The sequence below is a fragment of the Mytilus edulis genome, chromosome 7, assembly GCF_963676685.1.
Source record: "Mytilus edulis chromosome 7, xbMytEdul2.2, whole genome shotgun sequence".
Lineage (NCBI taxonomy): Eukaryota > Metazoa > Mollusca > Bivalvia > Mytilida > Mytilidae > Mytilus > Mytilus edulis.
Genome location: NC_092350.1, coordinates 69111382 through 69128330, shown reverse-complemented (window position 1 = coordinate 69128330; position 16949 = coordinate 69111382). Strand labels below are relative to the sequence as shown.

Here is a 16949-nt window from a genome sequence, read left to right as displayed (position 1 = left end):
ACAGACAATTTAATGGTCAAACAAAAAGACGGACCCGTACGTCGTGTTTCAAATATAACCATAAAAGGGCTGTATATATCATGTGCAATCTAGTAAACTAGTTATTTCCTTAATAACAGTGGGTATGTTCGTCATGGTTTCCAACCAATATTCGTTTGATATAAAGTTAATAGTCAATGTTTAATGATGACTAATTGGAGATCTGACCTGAAGTAAAACCGCCTGGATTTTGTTCTTAAATGTAAAATATTGACCTGCATTTATGCAACTGAAAATAATTGGTTTTACAAGTTTGCTTACTTACGAGTTTATTCTATTCTCTTGATTTATATGCATAATCCTGATTTTTATTTGATGAGAATATCCGAAAAATGGTATTTTTTACACATAATTACACCTTATGTAAGAATCCGGGGTTTTGATTGGTTAATAGCCAGTGTATTTTTCACCAATTTACTGTTATCAAATGAATATCGTTCATTTTTAACGCTGCCGGGGTATTTGCTAAAAGGATATGCCTTTTTTACCCTCTCTGCCGTGGTATTTGCCAAAAAATACTCTATCAGACTGGACGCTTGTAACGTCACGATCATCAATGCGTTTTAGTACATTAATATTCAGTGTAATTAAACAGATATATCATGTTATTGATGGGTATTTGCGAAAAAATACCAGTCTTGAGAATGAATTTCCCTCGCCTTACGGCTCGTGAAATTTAAAATTCTCTCGACTGGTATTTTTCGCAAATACCCCTTCTTAACATGATATATCTGTTCATAACTACATACTGGTATACGTTTTCATAATCATGATACAAACACGGTGTATTTTAAACACTTTGTAGACGAAAGTCAATATCGATAAAAAAAAATTCAATCTTGACATTTTCATATTGGGATAAGGTTATACTTGGATAAGGTTATCGTGTTGCAGATGTCAAACCTAAGAGAAGTAAGAATTATTATTCATTATGATGCCATACTTTAGTGAATAACTGACATTTGTTTTTGTGTTTACGTCATTAAAAAAGGTTTTTCTCTAACTGTTAAAGTTATGACAATGATAAATATTTCCGTTTCAAGTTCCTTGAAGGTTTTCGAGACATGTTTATTCATGTATACCATCATATTTAATTTTCGAAACATACAATAGGCATATATATGTTCTATGAAACGAACATCCAGACGTATCAATCATGTGAATAACACTCCATGAAAAGGTTGATATTAGCCTGCAAAATAAAAGTATATGTCAGCACAAAATTATTATTTATTCTTTATTTTATATTTGATGAGAGGGAGCAATACATAATGTTCACGATAAAACTAATTACGTAAGCATCGACCTTCCTATTACTTGTTTAATCAAACATGAATTCCTTTTTATGATTGTGACCTACCAAATAAGACTTTTTACTGGATTTGTAATAACATAAGCAACAGGACATGTGCCACATGTGGAGAAGAATCTGACTCCCTTTTTTAAACCAGATTTTGGTTAACTTTAGACATAGTCTTACTCATAGTTGAAGGCCATACCGTGATCTATGGTGAAGAGTTGTCGAATTGGTTACCATGCTACACCTTCTTTTTTATATATTGAACTGAAAAAAAGACTAATCTGGGTTCTTCGATTTGACAAGCGTCTCCCACAATGAATATATCAATCGTCATCCAACTTAATTTTGATACATTTCGGGACATTTTGCTGAATTTTTTTGTTATGTGTACATGTATAACAAGGACATTATTTACCATGTCTAACGACTATTTCACAATTAAGCATGCAATTATGCTTTGACGTTGATATGCAGAACAGTTTGAAAGTGTTGCTCCTTTGATTTTTGTCTTGTTTGATGTACATTTACTGATTTGAATCATGGATTGATACCCCATATTTTTTTTCTATTTTATTAAACTATATGGGTATGATTTATGACACATATATTTCATGACCATTACATATATTAACTTCTATAAAGGTGAACGATACAACTTGATAATTTTGTTTCCAGGAATCACTGCATGACCATCCAACATTGTTCGTGTCCTTGTTCATAATTCTACATTAACATGATTGATCATTAAACTCTTCATATTGAATTTTATTGTTTAATAGATAGAATACTTCCTCAAACATTTGTCAAAGTTAGTTACTGTAAACAGCTGTTGCTTTTCAGAGTCACAGGAAAATCGAAAATTATCACTGAACTAGTATATATTTGTTTAGGCGCCAGTTGAAGGACGCCTCCGGGTGCGGGAATTTCTCGCTACATTGAAGACCTGTTGGTGACCTTCTGCTGTTGTTTTTTCTATGGTCGGGTTGTTGTCTCTTTGGCACATTCCCTATTTCCATTCTCAATTTTAAATTCAACCGGTTATATGCTCGTCTCTTGTCCTTATGCTAATCAAGTCTAAGTATTAGAAAAGTCAGAAATGGTTGCAAAGGTTTATTATTGCGATTGTTGAAGAATGGACACAAATTGTGATTAATTATGGTCATATAAAACAAACTGTCTATAAATAATATTTACAAAATTTAAAGTGCTAATTATTTTCTTTTGCAACATAATAAAAAAGTCAAAAAAAATTATGATCTTACACACCATGTTCAAGCACATTCTATATAGTAATTAGAAAGTATTTTTATTATTCAAAGGCATTTCAAATAGCATTAGTAATGCAATATTGTGTCAAATAAGGGCGAAGGTTGGTACCAATTACAACGTTTAAACCCGTTGCATTTGTTTGCAGATTTGTTTTACATAAGTTAGACCGTTGGTTTTCCCGTTTGAATGGTTTACACTAATAATGTGTGGGTCCTTTATAGCTTGCTGTTTGGTTTGAGCCACGGCTCCGTGTTGACGAAAAATAATTTTACAGAACTCTCTTTGACACTATCCTCCCCTTTCTTATGATTAAGGTACATTGCATGAATCCGTGTTTGACTATTGTTTTTTCAATAGTAGGTGAACTATATTTTATCTTTACGTCTTTTTCGTCTGAAGTTTAAATTGCCTTTGATTATGTTTACTCCCTGATATTCTCCTTTTTAGACTCTTTTTTAGAAACTTATAGTAATCAAATTATATGAAACTAAACCGTCTGAAGAGTCTGTTCTGTTTGTTCAGGACTTATTTTCATTTCATTTGTAAAAAAAATGTTGGATCATTTGTTCCATATACATCTTTTAAATTTCCGTTTCCAAATTAAACATATATTTGCGAAAACCTTTTGGGAAATAATTGGCTGATTGTAGCACATATTGCATTGATATCTACCTTTAAGAATTGGAACCCTCGCATTGTAAAACATTGTTATTCAAATGTGAAACGCTTGATACAACTATATTTGTGATGTATGCTAGAACGTATGATTAATAATATGACTAGCATAGCGAGTCATTGAATGAAAAAAAAAAACTTGTGTGACAGCCATAACAATACGAGCTGAGCTATTGTTACCAAAACGTATTCATATATACAAATAAATAGTATAACCCTTGTGACTTTATAAAGGTTAACAGCCACGAGTGACCTTATAACTGGTTTAACGTGCATATTCATTATAAAATCGAGAGAGGCAGAGGGAGATTCTATTTCAAATTGTGTTTGAACGTTTCAGACACATGTCATTTAACTATGAATGCAGATAAGTTTCTTTTTTCTTTCATTTTGGATTTACACTGTCGAATCTGTTAATTCCTTATTCTAAATTATATGTTAACTTTACATCCTTTACACCACTTGGAACAATTACAATGCAAATGTAGTTGCTTTGCTACATTTGTATTTTAGAAATGTTGTTATTGCCTTCATAAGACGGACATCTAGACAATGTTATCATTCTCAATAGGGCACACTAGCTATTTGTACTTGACATTAATTTCGAAGAATAGATCAATTCCTAGTTACAGAGACAATTACAATAAATACAATTCCCATAAAGATATTTTGTCTGCATTTTGTTTCAGATTTATTTCCGGTCATATTTCTCTTTCTATTCATTTTAAGGAGTACATATGTTGACTAACGGTCACTTCATTATTGGAACTATTCAGATTTGCGCACATCGATGTTGAACATATACATGCTAACCACTGGTTCAGATAAATTGATATTGAGAAGACAAAACAGTAAACCACTAATCCAGCACACATCAGATCGCCCCCGTTTTTATTTACATATGAGTCGTTGAACCTGTTATACTTTTAAATATTTTTTATCTTTATTACGTCAATAAGCACTGCTGCCTTTGGTAAGATGCTATATTCTGCATTGCCTTGTCAGCGATTGCTGGCGTGATATAAAATATTGCAACTATCGTTAGAACTGAAGTAAACTTCCCATAACAAACAGGGTCAATATACTAAATTTAGTCTTATATCTGTGTTTCCAGTTTAGTTTTTGTTTTGTTTGATGTCTGTGTTCTATTTATTGCTGTTTGGCTCATATGACTATGCTTTTGAAATAAAAATTATGAAGCCTAAGAATGGTATAAATTTGTACGATCAAAGTATATATTTACACACCAACGTACAGAAGACTTTGACTTCTACATGCTCTAGATACATGATGATTTTGAATTTTAAAGAATGTCTGATTAGTTTGACGTTTGTCCGGTTGTCTAGACTAATAAACTACATAACTTTAATTAACGAGACGAAAATCAAAGTGAAGATTGTAACTCATAATCTCTTATTGTTCTCACGAGAATTGTTAAAAGACATGTCAATAAATCGTCATAATCAATAAGGGAGCATTTTGAATACATCTCAGAGTAAAATGATATAGAAACATTACTATATTATACAATCTTATTAACAGCTTTGGTACCTTTAATATCTTTTGGGAATTATTAAACATATTTACTTATCAAAATCGCAAAAACAGAATGTTTTATAAGAATGCTAGTTGTGTTGTTAATGTACAAATAGTTTTGAAAATTCGTCTTACCTAAAACATGCTTAACATGTCTTGTGTCGTTTGTATTCAAATAAGCGGAAGTTTGAAATTGACGAACAAAACTAAAGTGGTTAAACATTTTCAGATTGGTTTAGAATACTCATTATGTGCCGAACGTTTCACAGATAATGCATACAAACTAAGCCATATGGATTTGTATTATCTGTTACAAAAACTAATAATTGTGCTAATCGTTTCTTCCTTGTTACGTGTATGTATACATTTTGTGTTTAAGTACAGATAAACGTGGTGTCTATTTTATTTCAAACTATTGGTTCCCAATGTAATGGTACTCAAGCTTTATTTAGATACAATTGATAACGGAAATGAGAAATGTGTCAAATAGAAAAAAAAACCGATCAAAGAACAGAAAACACCCGAAGGACACCAATGGGTTTTCAACATTGCTAGAAAATTGAACACCCGGAGGCATGCCCCAGATAGCCCCTGTACACAAATGTGTACTAGATTTGTGATAATGGACGTCCTAATAAACTCCGAAATATATAAATGAACTAAAATTAGAAATATTTAAAAATAATTGTTTATAAATTTTCAAAGAGGTATCCTTCACATTGTATAAGTAGGTCAATGCAAGATCAGTGGTGGAAGAAAAAAGAAGCCAATGAATTCTCAAACACTACACCAAAACAAAAGACTTTTTATGTCTATATTTGTTCTGCTCAAAACCTCACGTGTACCTCACATATTACTTACATGTATTCCCTTTAATTTCCCATTGACCTGATTTTTATATCTTTATAAGATTTTATTATATGCGAGTTGTAATTCCTTTTAACGTTTTTCTGTGAAGCGTTGTCAATGTATATTAAAATACTTAGTCAAACACAGCATTAATTTTGTAAATGCCCATTTCTTCATAAAATAAAGAAATTTAGGTCATTTATCCAAACAGATATTGATGATGTATGGGGTATTATTATCTTTCTAAAATGCTTCACGCTAAAAACGATCACACAAATCGTTTATTTAATTATATATCAGAGGGTTATTTAATCAAGCATTAGCATTATTTCAAGTGTAATGTCTTGTTTGATATTTCACAAAACTATATATGCTTCTAAACGTAGTGATTCTTTGAAAAGTAGACAAATGGATTTACATCTCCAGAAATAATTTATACTGACTAAAAATAAAGGTCTGTATAGACATTTAACAGCAAATGTTGATTTACTGGTCGTTGCTTAACGACCATTATCTGAAATTGCATGCATACTCCAGATGACAATGTATAATTTAAATATGAATGTGCTTTGCACTAAATGGAAACTCTGAGTTAGATTGGTAACATGCTGGAGAACATTGTAACCTTGGACAGGATTATATTTATCCTACTCAGACATATTATTAAAAACGGTATAGTCTATTACACAGTTGGCGTCATTTTAATCTCTGTCGAGAACTCAATGTTTAGAGAAATCTTCTGGAGATAAACTCAACATAGGTTAAAAATAATTTATGTCAGACGAACAGTGCTTTTGTTACATGGCCCTTTTAACTATTTTTTATTCGAGGGTCACTGATGAGTCTTTTGCAGACGAAACGAGCGTCAGGAGTAAATACAAAACAACCTAGGTATCTTGATGAGTTTTTTTTCATAGTCATATTGCCGAGCCTGAGCAATGGTAATTTTTAACAGGGCAAACGAATAATGCAAACGTTTAAATTTAAACGCCCAGAACTAAAAGGGCCCATTTAAAGATCACATTTGTTGACGTTTGAGTGCAACGTAAGATTAAATTGCAGGCATTTATTTTATTGACGTCATGTTTTTTTACTTTTTTCTCTCAATTTTTCTGTTTTTTTTTGTGACTTATTAAATCGTATATGCAATCACAGTGCACTGACTTGCCTTTTTAATTTGTTTGTAAAGAACTTTACCATTAAGAGTGTACAGGCCCATTTATCCTTAATATAGAAATGACGGTCATAAATTGAAATAATTATTGATGGTATATGTTGTATTTTATGATATTCCAAAGGCTCAAAAGCAACAAAAAAAAACAACAACAAACAAACGTATTATTTAATTACAAATTAGCGGATTATATCACTAACACAAATACTATTTATTTAAGTTTGCATGTCTGTTTGGTATACATGAGACTATAGGCCCCGAAATGACAATGTAAAACAATTCAAATGAGAAAACTAACAGCCTTTTTTATGTACAAAAAAAGAACGAAAAACAAATATCACTGAACCACTGAATTACAGGCTCCTAACTGGAATGTTCATAATACATGTACACTAAATAATGTATGTTCATAATGAAATAATAGAAAACAAAAAATGGGAATTTTGGAAATAAAGGAGAAGGCTAAAAAAAAACATTTCCCTGGCCCCAAGTACCTATGACTTTTGATACTTTTGATACTTTTCCTGAAATTCTCAAGTCATTAAATCTTCTACAAAATTCTTCCTACAACACTTTACATCCTTTCAAATACGCTCTCAATGCCCGCGATTTCGAGGGTGTGTTCTAGTATTTATTTAAGTTTGCATGTCTGTTTGGTATACATGAGACTATATACTATACCTTAAGAATTTTGTCTTTCATTTAACATTTTTATTATAATCATGATAGTGCCTTAACGAATAGTTATGCCTGACAATATGTAAAAAATCCAACTGAAAAAACAATTATGTTTCATCCCTAACAGAAATGTGTTTGTTCCTGTATGTGAAACTCAGAACCAGATAATGATGTTTCATCGAGTGAGGCCTATGTTTGTTTTACGTACAATAACCCACATTCAAGCGATCATCAGAAGATGTTGTACCAAAGAAGGGTTCATGGCTTAAAAACATATTGTTTCAAATGATGACACGTATTTTTGTTGAGTTTATTTTACTAGTGTATTGAACATGTTTAAATGAAATTCAGATACGTAAATAGGGGAATAGGAATTGAGTCACCGAGGTTAAAAAAGATTTAGAGTGTTCAGAGCGTTTTCTAAACGGCGAACATTCGTTCAAACGATATGCAAATGTTTATTGTTGTTTTGTTTTAGATGTTCTTGACTCCTTACTTGCAGAGTCAACAACACTTCTTGAAATATATATATATATATATCAAGACTTGAAAATGGATGAAATGCTAAGTTATGAAATAACAAGGATTCACCACAGCGCATGTCTATGTACCTGTTCAGTGACACAAAACTTTTGATTTGTTTTCTTATGTCATATTTAAAGGGAAAATTTGTCTAGAAAAGTTTACACTGCTTGTAGATAATTGTTAGTTGCTTTTAACTGTTATAACTGATGTTTTAGATTCTTAAAACTTTGGAGTATTGTGTTCTGTGGATTAATTAATTTTCATGGGTACAATTTTACGTGGATGAAGGAAAACTTACATTAAGTTGATATATTATTTCGTTGTTTTTCCTAAGTCTGCATACCAGCCTATACAAAAACATTCCTTCGTTGAACAATTAATTTTGATTTACACATGTAACCAAGACATCCTCGAAAAATGTTATCAACCGAATAATACTCAATCCACATGTATATATATAAAAGAAGATGTGGTATAATTACCAATAAGACCACTCTCCACAAATGACCAAATGACACAGAATTTAACATTTGTAGGTCATCGATCAGCCTTTAACAATAAGCAAAGCCCATACTGCATAGTCAACTTTAAAATAGTTGGAAATGGCAAATGTAAAACAATTCAGACTAGAAAACTAACGGCAGAATGTATATACAAAAAATGAACGAAAACCATATACCTAACATATTAACAAACGACAACCACTGATTTAATATCTTCTGACTTAGGACAGGCACTAACATACATAGTATGTCGGGATAGAATACTTGGCGGGATCCCAACCATTCCCAAAACTGGACAGTGGTGTTACAATGCAGCATATACATGTAGGAACGAACTATAAATATCAGTTGATTTTGTTTGGTAACATTTGAAAACCCTTGCCACATGTGCACACATGATACAATAAAATTTGTACCTTTTTAGTTGGTAATCTTTGAAATGAAAGTACAAAATATTTATTTTTTATAGTATATGTAACAGGGTCGAATCTTGGATAAAAGATATAAACAAACTCTGTTTAGGGTTCGGATGATTTATTACCAGTAGTAAAAATAAACTCTGAAATAACAATATCACAATTACAAATAACAGATCTATTATAAAACACAAGTATCTTAAATTACACATTACACATATAGTTATGGTAAAATACAATGCACATTAATACTGTGTACTATATAGCGAATACACATAAGAGCCAATCAGTGAGCTAATGTCACGTGTACTTTTAATTCACATTGTGATACACTACATAAGAATGTAACCCTTCCTCGTAAATAATATTCTATATAGTGTTTACTGGTTTACTATGTGTACGGTACAAAACTAAAGTTAAAACTGCAAATGTAACATTAAACTGATCGGAACATAATATATTGTTTGTTCTTTACATACAATTACGTTACAACAATCGTCGAATTGTAAATACTATTTTCATAAAGACTAATTAGGCCAATATATTAAATATGCTTAAAACCACATATTTAAAGGGAAATAATCCATAACGTCTTGTTTACAACATTACATAGTTAAAAATAGATTGACTCTTACCACTTGTGGAGTGAGTTTTTACTGGCAAGGAATAGGCACAGTTCACAATTTATACTCTGTATATAATTACATCAATGGAGTCCTAAAACCAAAATTGCAATCATAAACATTCGAACTCGTAAAATATTAAAATATACAATATGACAAAATAACTCAGATTCTATCACTACAATGTATAATATAAGTGTACTAATAAATATCAACTTTAACACTTTTCCTTATTTTGTCTAATATGCCGCCATTTATGAAATATAAATTATCTGTGTCAATAATCAAATAGCTATGCAAATTATCTTGTACTATATATTCTATCGTGACAAATTAACGGTAGACAATAAAATATATGAAGCACGAAGCTAAATAAAATATTCTCGGGTACATCTATCATACTTATGTAATAACCAAACTTTACGAGGAGAACGAAATCATATAATATAAACTTTGCTAAATTTATCATTTACATGTGAAAAATACTAATTATACAATAAAGAATTTAACTTACATCAATATGTAATATGTTGTGTCCACAATGAATGAAAACATAACAGGTAATAATTCGGGATACACAATATCGTGCGACTGCAATTTTCAAGTTGAAACTTCCCGTTCAAATCTACCTGGTCAGTACAAAATATGAATTGACCGCGAAATCACAATGACCAATCAGATACGTAATTTAAAGTAAGAACCTTTTGAATATTCATGAACTAAATATAAAAAATAAAGTGTAGATTTGATTTAAATAATAATATTCCTTTATCAAAATTCAAGATTTAAACGTTATAATAAATGCAATTAATTTAAGAACTTTAAAGATATTTTTACTATTATTTAACATACGTAAAAATGACACTACTACATTCTCCCCTCTGTTGAAGAAAATGACTTCCATGTCATTGTGTCTTTCTCCCCTCTGTTGAAGAAAATGACTTCCATGTCATTGTGTCTTTCTCCCCTCTTATGACCTTGTCGTCCTCGTCAAGCTGTTTACATTAAGAACTGTTCTCAATAATCTTGATGATAGCCCTCGATAGTTCCATCTCTAAACCTCTAAATCGTCCTGTTTCTGCCTGATTTTCCAACCAATGTACTTTAGCTAACCAATCTGGTTTAGTTGTGGCCTGCTTTGATGTAGTGACATAATCTTGCAGGTACTTCGGTGGTTTTCGATTTCTCTGAGGTCTAGCAAGTGTGGTAGGTTCTGGTATGTGACGTGGTGGTGTAGGTAAGTATCTACGTCTTCTTTCCCTAACTGGTTGTACTCTTGTAGTTTCATCATGTGTGGGTTCATCTGCCATTTCATCTAGAGATGGATCCTCCGTCAACGCACTGCCATTATCTGATTCTAAAGTGTCATCTTCAAAATTCTGACCAGTCGCTGCAGGTTCAACATCCTCTGTTCCAGGGTTAGGTTCTTCAGCAATTACTATGTCTGAAGGTAAAGCGTCCTCTACTAAACCATTAACCTGGCTACTACCAACGGCAACAAGATCGTCACCCGTGTCGCTGATAGTTACATCATCTACCCTAGGTCTTTCCACCATATCTACTTCACTGTCAATGTTGTTAGGTGTACTCCTCCCTGTCTCTATTATCCAATACCCCTGCTCCGACTCCTCATCTGATTCCGATGCAGACATCTTTTCAATGCTGTTCCCAACAGACTTCGTCGGTGGTCGTCCAGACCTCAGCGGTTTACGCCTCTGTCTAGGTGCAGGAGCTATCTCAGACTCAACAGTCTTTGGCAGAAATCCAATTGGAAGTAGAAGATTGCGGTGAAGTGTCTTCTTCCTTCCAGTTCCGTTTTCTTTCTTGACCTCATACACAGGTATCTCTTTGTTAGGCTGATTAACAATCTGGTATGGATCTTCTTCCCACTTGTCAGCTAGCTTATGTTTCCCGCCGAAGGCCAAGATCTTGTCAATCGGTAATCTTGGTTCTCTACCAAACATAAGGAAGTACGGCGAGTATCTGGTAGTTGTCTGTCTGGTGCAGTTGCAAGCATGTACCAATCCAGCAATGTGTGCTTTCCAATCTTTCTTCTGTGTTGTTTCCAGTGTACCTAACATACCCAGTAATGTTCGATTGAAACGCTCTGTAGTACCGTTGCCCATAGGATGGTAAGGTGTAGTACGTGATTTCTGCATGCCTGTGATGCTACATAGTTCTTTGATGATATTCGATTCAAAGTTGGCACCTTGGTCGCTGTGAATTCGTTGTGGCAAGCCGTAGTGTACTACAAAGTGGTTGAAAAATGCTTCGGCTGTAGTCTTTGCTGTTTGGTTCTTCGTTGGAATTGCTAAGGCATACCGGGTAAAGTGATCGGTGATGACGAGAACATTTTCAAAACCTCCTTTGGATCTTTCCAGTGATAAGTAGTCCATGCATACTAGTTCAAGTGGTTGGTATGTTTCAATGCTAACTAATGGTGCCCTTTCATTAGTTGGTGTTTTTCGTCTTATGCATCTGTTGCATTGTATAATCCACTGATCTACATCTCTTGTCATCCCATACCATACAAATCTATCTCTTATAAGTGACAGTGTCTTATCTCGTCCTTGGTGGCCCATATCATCGTGAAGTGCTTTCATTACTTTTGGAACGCAAGTTTCTGGTAAAACTAGTTGCTTAACTGTTTGGCAATCAAGTGTAGCTTCCCTGAATAGAATTCCATCTTTAAGTTGTAATTTGTCGAAGTTATTGACGAACCATGTATTCTCTGGTGATCTTTCTAGTTGTTCCTTAGTTGGTTTGCGGTGTTCGGATACCCAGTAAATCCATTCTTTAATTCTGTAATCGCTCTTTTGTTCTGATTTGATGTCAACCAAATGCTGTGCTGGTAACGATGTATCATCAACAGTTGCAAGAGTATTCATCGACAAAGTATCGACGAAAGGTTGAGTATGCTGAAGATTGCAGATGGCTTTGACAGAAGTTGCATCTAAGTTGGGTGGTGAACGTCCAAGTAACTCGGGCAATCTTGATAAAGAATCAGCATCGGCATTCTTGGAACCTGGTCTGTACATGATGTTAAAGTTGTACGATGCTAATGCTGCAATCCAACGGTGTCCAGTTGCATCTAGTTTGGCTGATGTTAGCACGTATGTAAGAGGATTATTGTCTGTCACGACTGTTAAGGTGTTTCCATATAAGTAGTCGTGGAATTTCTCGGTGACAGCCCATTTTAATGCCAAAAATTCTAACTTGTGTACTGGGTAATTTCGCTCGGTCTTACTGAGTCCTCTACTGGCGTAAGCTATTATACGCTTCTTGTTTTCCTGTTCTTGGTATAATACAGCTCCTAAGCCTTGCATGGATGCATCAGTATGTAACTCAAACTGTTTGTTGTATCGTGGAAATCCAAGTATAGGTGGTGAAGCTAGTGCTGTTTTAAGTGTTTGGAAAGCTTGTTCTTGAAGATCTCCCCATATCCATGATTGACTGTTTGGATCTCGAGGTTTTGGTTTGCGTTTCTTTGACGAGCTTTTCGGTGGAGGCATTAAGTCGGTGAGTGGTCGTGCTATTTTCGAAAAATCTTTAACGAACTTTCTGTAGTATCCTACAAATCCAAGGAAACGACGGACTTCTTCTGGTGTTGTCGGACGTGGCCAGTTGGTTACCTTGTCTATCTTTGCTGGATCTGGTTGTATTCCATCTTTGGAGACGATGTGACCTATATATTTAACTTTCTCTTGAAGGAATGAGCATTTCTTTGGTGATAATTTAAGGTTGCTTTCTCTTAATCTCTGTAATACCTTCTCTAATCTTACTAGATGTTCCTCATACGTATCGGAGAATATAATAAGATCGTCCAGATAGATAAAGCAGATATCAAGATGTAGGTCTCCTAGTATCTCTTCCATTAGTCTCTGATACGTTGCTGGACTGTTGACTAATCCAAACGGCAAGCGGTTAAATTCGTAAAAGCCTAGTGGGCCGACAGTGAAAGCTGTTCTCTGCTTATGGGACTCTTCTACTTCTACCTGATGGTACCCGCTCTTCATATCCAGTACAGTATATAGCGTATTACCTCCAAGAGCGTCTAGTATCTCCTCGCTGCGTGGCAAAGCGTAGGAATCCTTCACGGACCTTTGATTCAGTTGTCTGTATAGTATGATCAGGTAAGTATTGTCGATGAAATGACTCGCTGACAGTGCTAACTGTGGAACCTGTGTCTAATAAAGCTGTAGCTGGAATACCATGTATCTTAACAGTGACTTCGTTGGTGTTACCTATTAGTTGGTCAGTGATATCTTGTGTTGACTGTTGCTGTTGGTATGCATAAGTTCTATCTTCAGCGTTGATCTGCTGGAAGGTATAGGCTTGTCGTGAATAGTCTAATCTTATACGGCAACCAATGGCTATGTGATCAAGTCCTCCGCATCGATAACATACGATAGGATCTTTTGGAATAGGAGTTGAAGTAGGTGAGTAGTGTTGATTGGCTTGGTTGTCAAAATCGTTGTCCCAGTAGGGTCGTTGTCTACGTCTACGACGATGGCGTTTCTTCTTTGGACCATACTGTTCCATGACTAATTGGAAGAATGTAGTAGCCCCTTACTTAATAAATGCCAACAACAAAACCGAAAGTGAAAAACAAAATACTTTCAATCCCAAAAGCCTATGTCTATCAAAGGTGTTTCAAAACAAAAATTATGTAATACAATACAACTATAAACTACATAACCACCACACTAGAGTATCATAATTATATTAAATCAAAATGGTAAATTTTAATCAATAACTAATACTCAATTCTACAATTACTAAAATACACACAAATTAAATCAAATACACATGAGTGTGCATTGATAAATAAGTACTACCAAATATTAAAATGATTGAGTATCATATGCAAATGAGTGCACCTCAATCAAATTTTATTTGTAAGTGAATAATTAAAAATAATTCAAGTCACTTATTTCTAATCTATTTAATCAAACTATAGATTTTCAAACTCTGTCGAAGTTCAACACAGAGTAAAGGTACTATATACTATAACTGTATACGATAGTGTTGCTTTCTGTATAAAATGTACTTTTAATGTGTAAAAATATAAGTCAATAAATTCTACAAGTACATCTGCACTCTTTTTTTAATGTAAACAATCAATCACCAAGTGATGCTAATGTCCAATGAACAAAAAAAAAAAATTTAAATTCAATGTTCGAATGTAAAATGTTCAAGTGTGAAAGGTCAATATGTAGGACGTTAACAAAAAAATTTCAAAGTCCAAAAGTGTATGAATGAATGAACAATGTCAATGTGTAAAAATGTTTAAGTGTAACTAAGTTCAGGTTGAACTGTGGTATACCAATAACACTACATGTATGTATGTATGTATGTATGCTATCTATCAATGTATGTTGCTGTAATAAGTGTTGATGTTGCAATACGATATAGTAATCGACCAATTGCAATGTATGCTATCTAATTAAAGTCTTCTTTATGTAAACAAATTAATGTATGTGTAAAATGTTTTTTTCAAAGTGTGTAAGCAAACTATTTCAGTATACAATTATAATATATATATAAGTAAAAAGCCTACCTTATAAAGCTAAGTTACTTTTCCAATTCCAATCACAATAATATGAATACATTTAAACAACAAAAGTTCTATTTTCAATTTAGAAAATCAAAAAGTCTAAGTTACTAAAAGTAACTTCCGGTTTCACAAATCTTCATAACTGGAACACGGTATAAAATGTTAATGTAAATAAACACATGTGGACATCAACGGATGTAAACAATGGCACGTGCATCTTCGGACATCTGCGCATTGTTGGTAAACAAACATCACGTGGTCTCGTCTGTCGTCTGCTTCGGTGGTCACACACACACACTGGTACCCTAATTCGACTGTGCCATCAAATCCATCAAACTACGTTGGGCGCCATTTTGTAACAGGGTCGAATCTTGGATAAAAGATATAAACAAACTCTGTTTAGGGTTCGGATGATTTATTACCAGTAGTAAAAATAAACTCTGAAATTACAATATCACAATTACAAATAACAGATCTATTATAAAACACAAGTATCTTAAATTACACATTACACATATAGTTATGGCAAAATACAATGCACATTAATACTGTGTACTATATAGCGAATACACATAAGAGCCAATCAGTGAGCTAATGTCACGTGTACTTTTAATTCACATTGTGATACGCTACATAAGAATGTAACCCTTCCTCGTAAATAATATTCTATATAGTGTTTACTGGTTTACTATGTGTACGGTACAAAACTAAAGTTAAAACTGCAAATGTAACATTAAACTGATCGGAACATAATATATTGTTTGTTCTTTACATACAATTACGTTACAACAATCGTCGAATTGTAAATACTATTTTCATAAAGACTAATTAGGCCAATATATTAAATATGCTTAAAACCACATATTTAAAGGGAAATAATCCATAACGTCTTGTTTACAACATTACATAGTTAAAAATAGATTGACTCTTACCACTTGTGGAGTGAGTTTTTACTGGCAAGGAATAGGCACAGTTCACAATTTATACTCTGTATATAATTACATCAATAGAGTCCTAAAACCAAAATTGCAATCATAAACATTCGAACTCGTAAAATATTAAAATATACAATATGACAAAATAACTCAGATTCATTTATAGTTAAACTTCTATCACTACAATGTATAATATAAGTGTACTAATAAATATCAACTTTAACACTTTTCCTTATTTTGTCTAATATGCCGCCATTTATGAAATATAAATTATCTGTGTCAATAATCAAATAGCTATGCAAATTATCTTGTACTATATATTCTATCGTGACAAATTAACGGTAGACAATAAAATATATGAAGCACGAAGCTAAATAAAATATTCTCGGGTACATCTATCATACTTATGTAATAACCAAACTTTACGAGGAGAACGAAATCATATAATATAAACTTTGCTAAATTTATCATTTACATGTGAAAAATACTAATTATACAATAAAGAATTTAACTTACATCAATATGTAATATGTTGTGTCCACAATGAATGAAAACATAACAGGTAATAATTCGGGACACACAATATCGTGCGACTGCAATTTTCAAGTTGAAACTTCCCGTTCAAATCTACCTGGTCAGTACAAAATATGAATTGACCGCGAAATCACAATGACCAATCAGATACGTAATTTAAAGTAAGAACCTTTTGAATATTCATGAACTAAATATAAAAAGTAAAGTGTAGATTTGATTTAAATAATAATATTCCTTTATCAAAATTCAAGATTTAAACGTTATAATAAATGCAATTAATTTAAGAACTTTAAAGATATTTTTACTATTATTTAACATACGTAAAAATGACACTAC

General features: G+C 32.9%; 1 long non-coding RNA gene across 3 annotated transcripts; it reads right to left on the bottom strand.

The window, feature by feature from the left end:
- Window positions 1-9030: 9030 nt before the first annotated feature.
- Window positions 9031-16682, bottom strand: LOC139482071 (uncharacterized). 3 transcript variants are annotated; one of them, XR_011654763.1, is made up of 4 exons: window positions 16077-16682; window positions 15148-15584; window positions 9600-9681; window positions 9031-9107 (listed from the first exon to the last, which is right to left on the bottom strand). It is a non-coding gene; the product is annotated as an uncharacterized lncRNA (long non-coding RNA). The 3 variants fall into 3 exon arrangements; XR_011654761.1 differs by lacking the exon at window positions 9031-9107 and having other exon boundaries at window positions 9144-9681; XR_011654762.1 differs by lacking the exons at window positions 9031-9107; window positions 9600-9681 and having other exon boundaries at window positions 14320-15584.
- Between the last annotated feature and the right edge of the window lie 267 nt (window positions 16683-16949).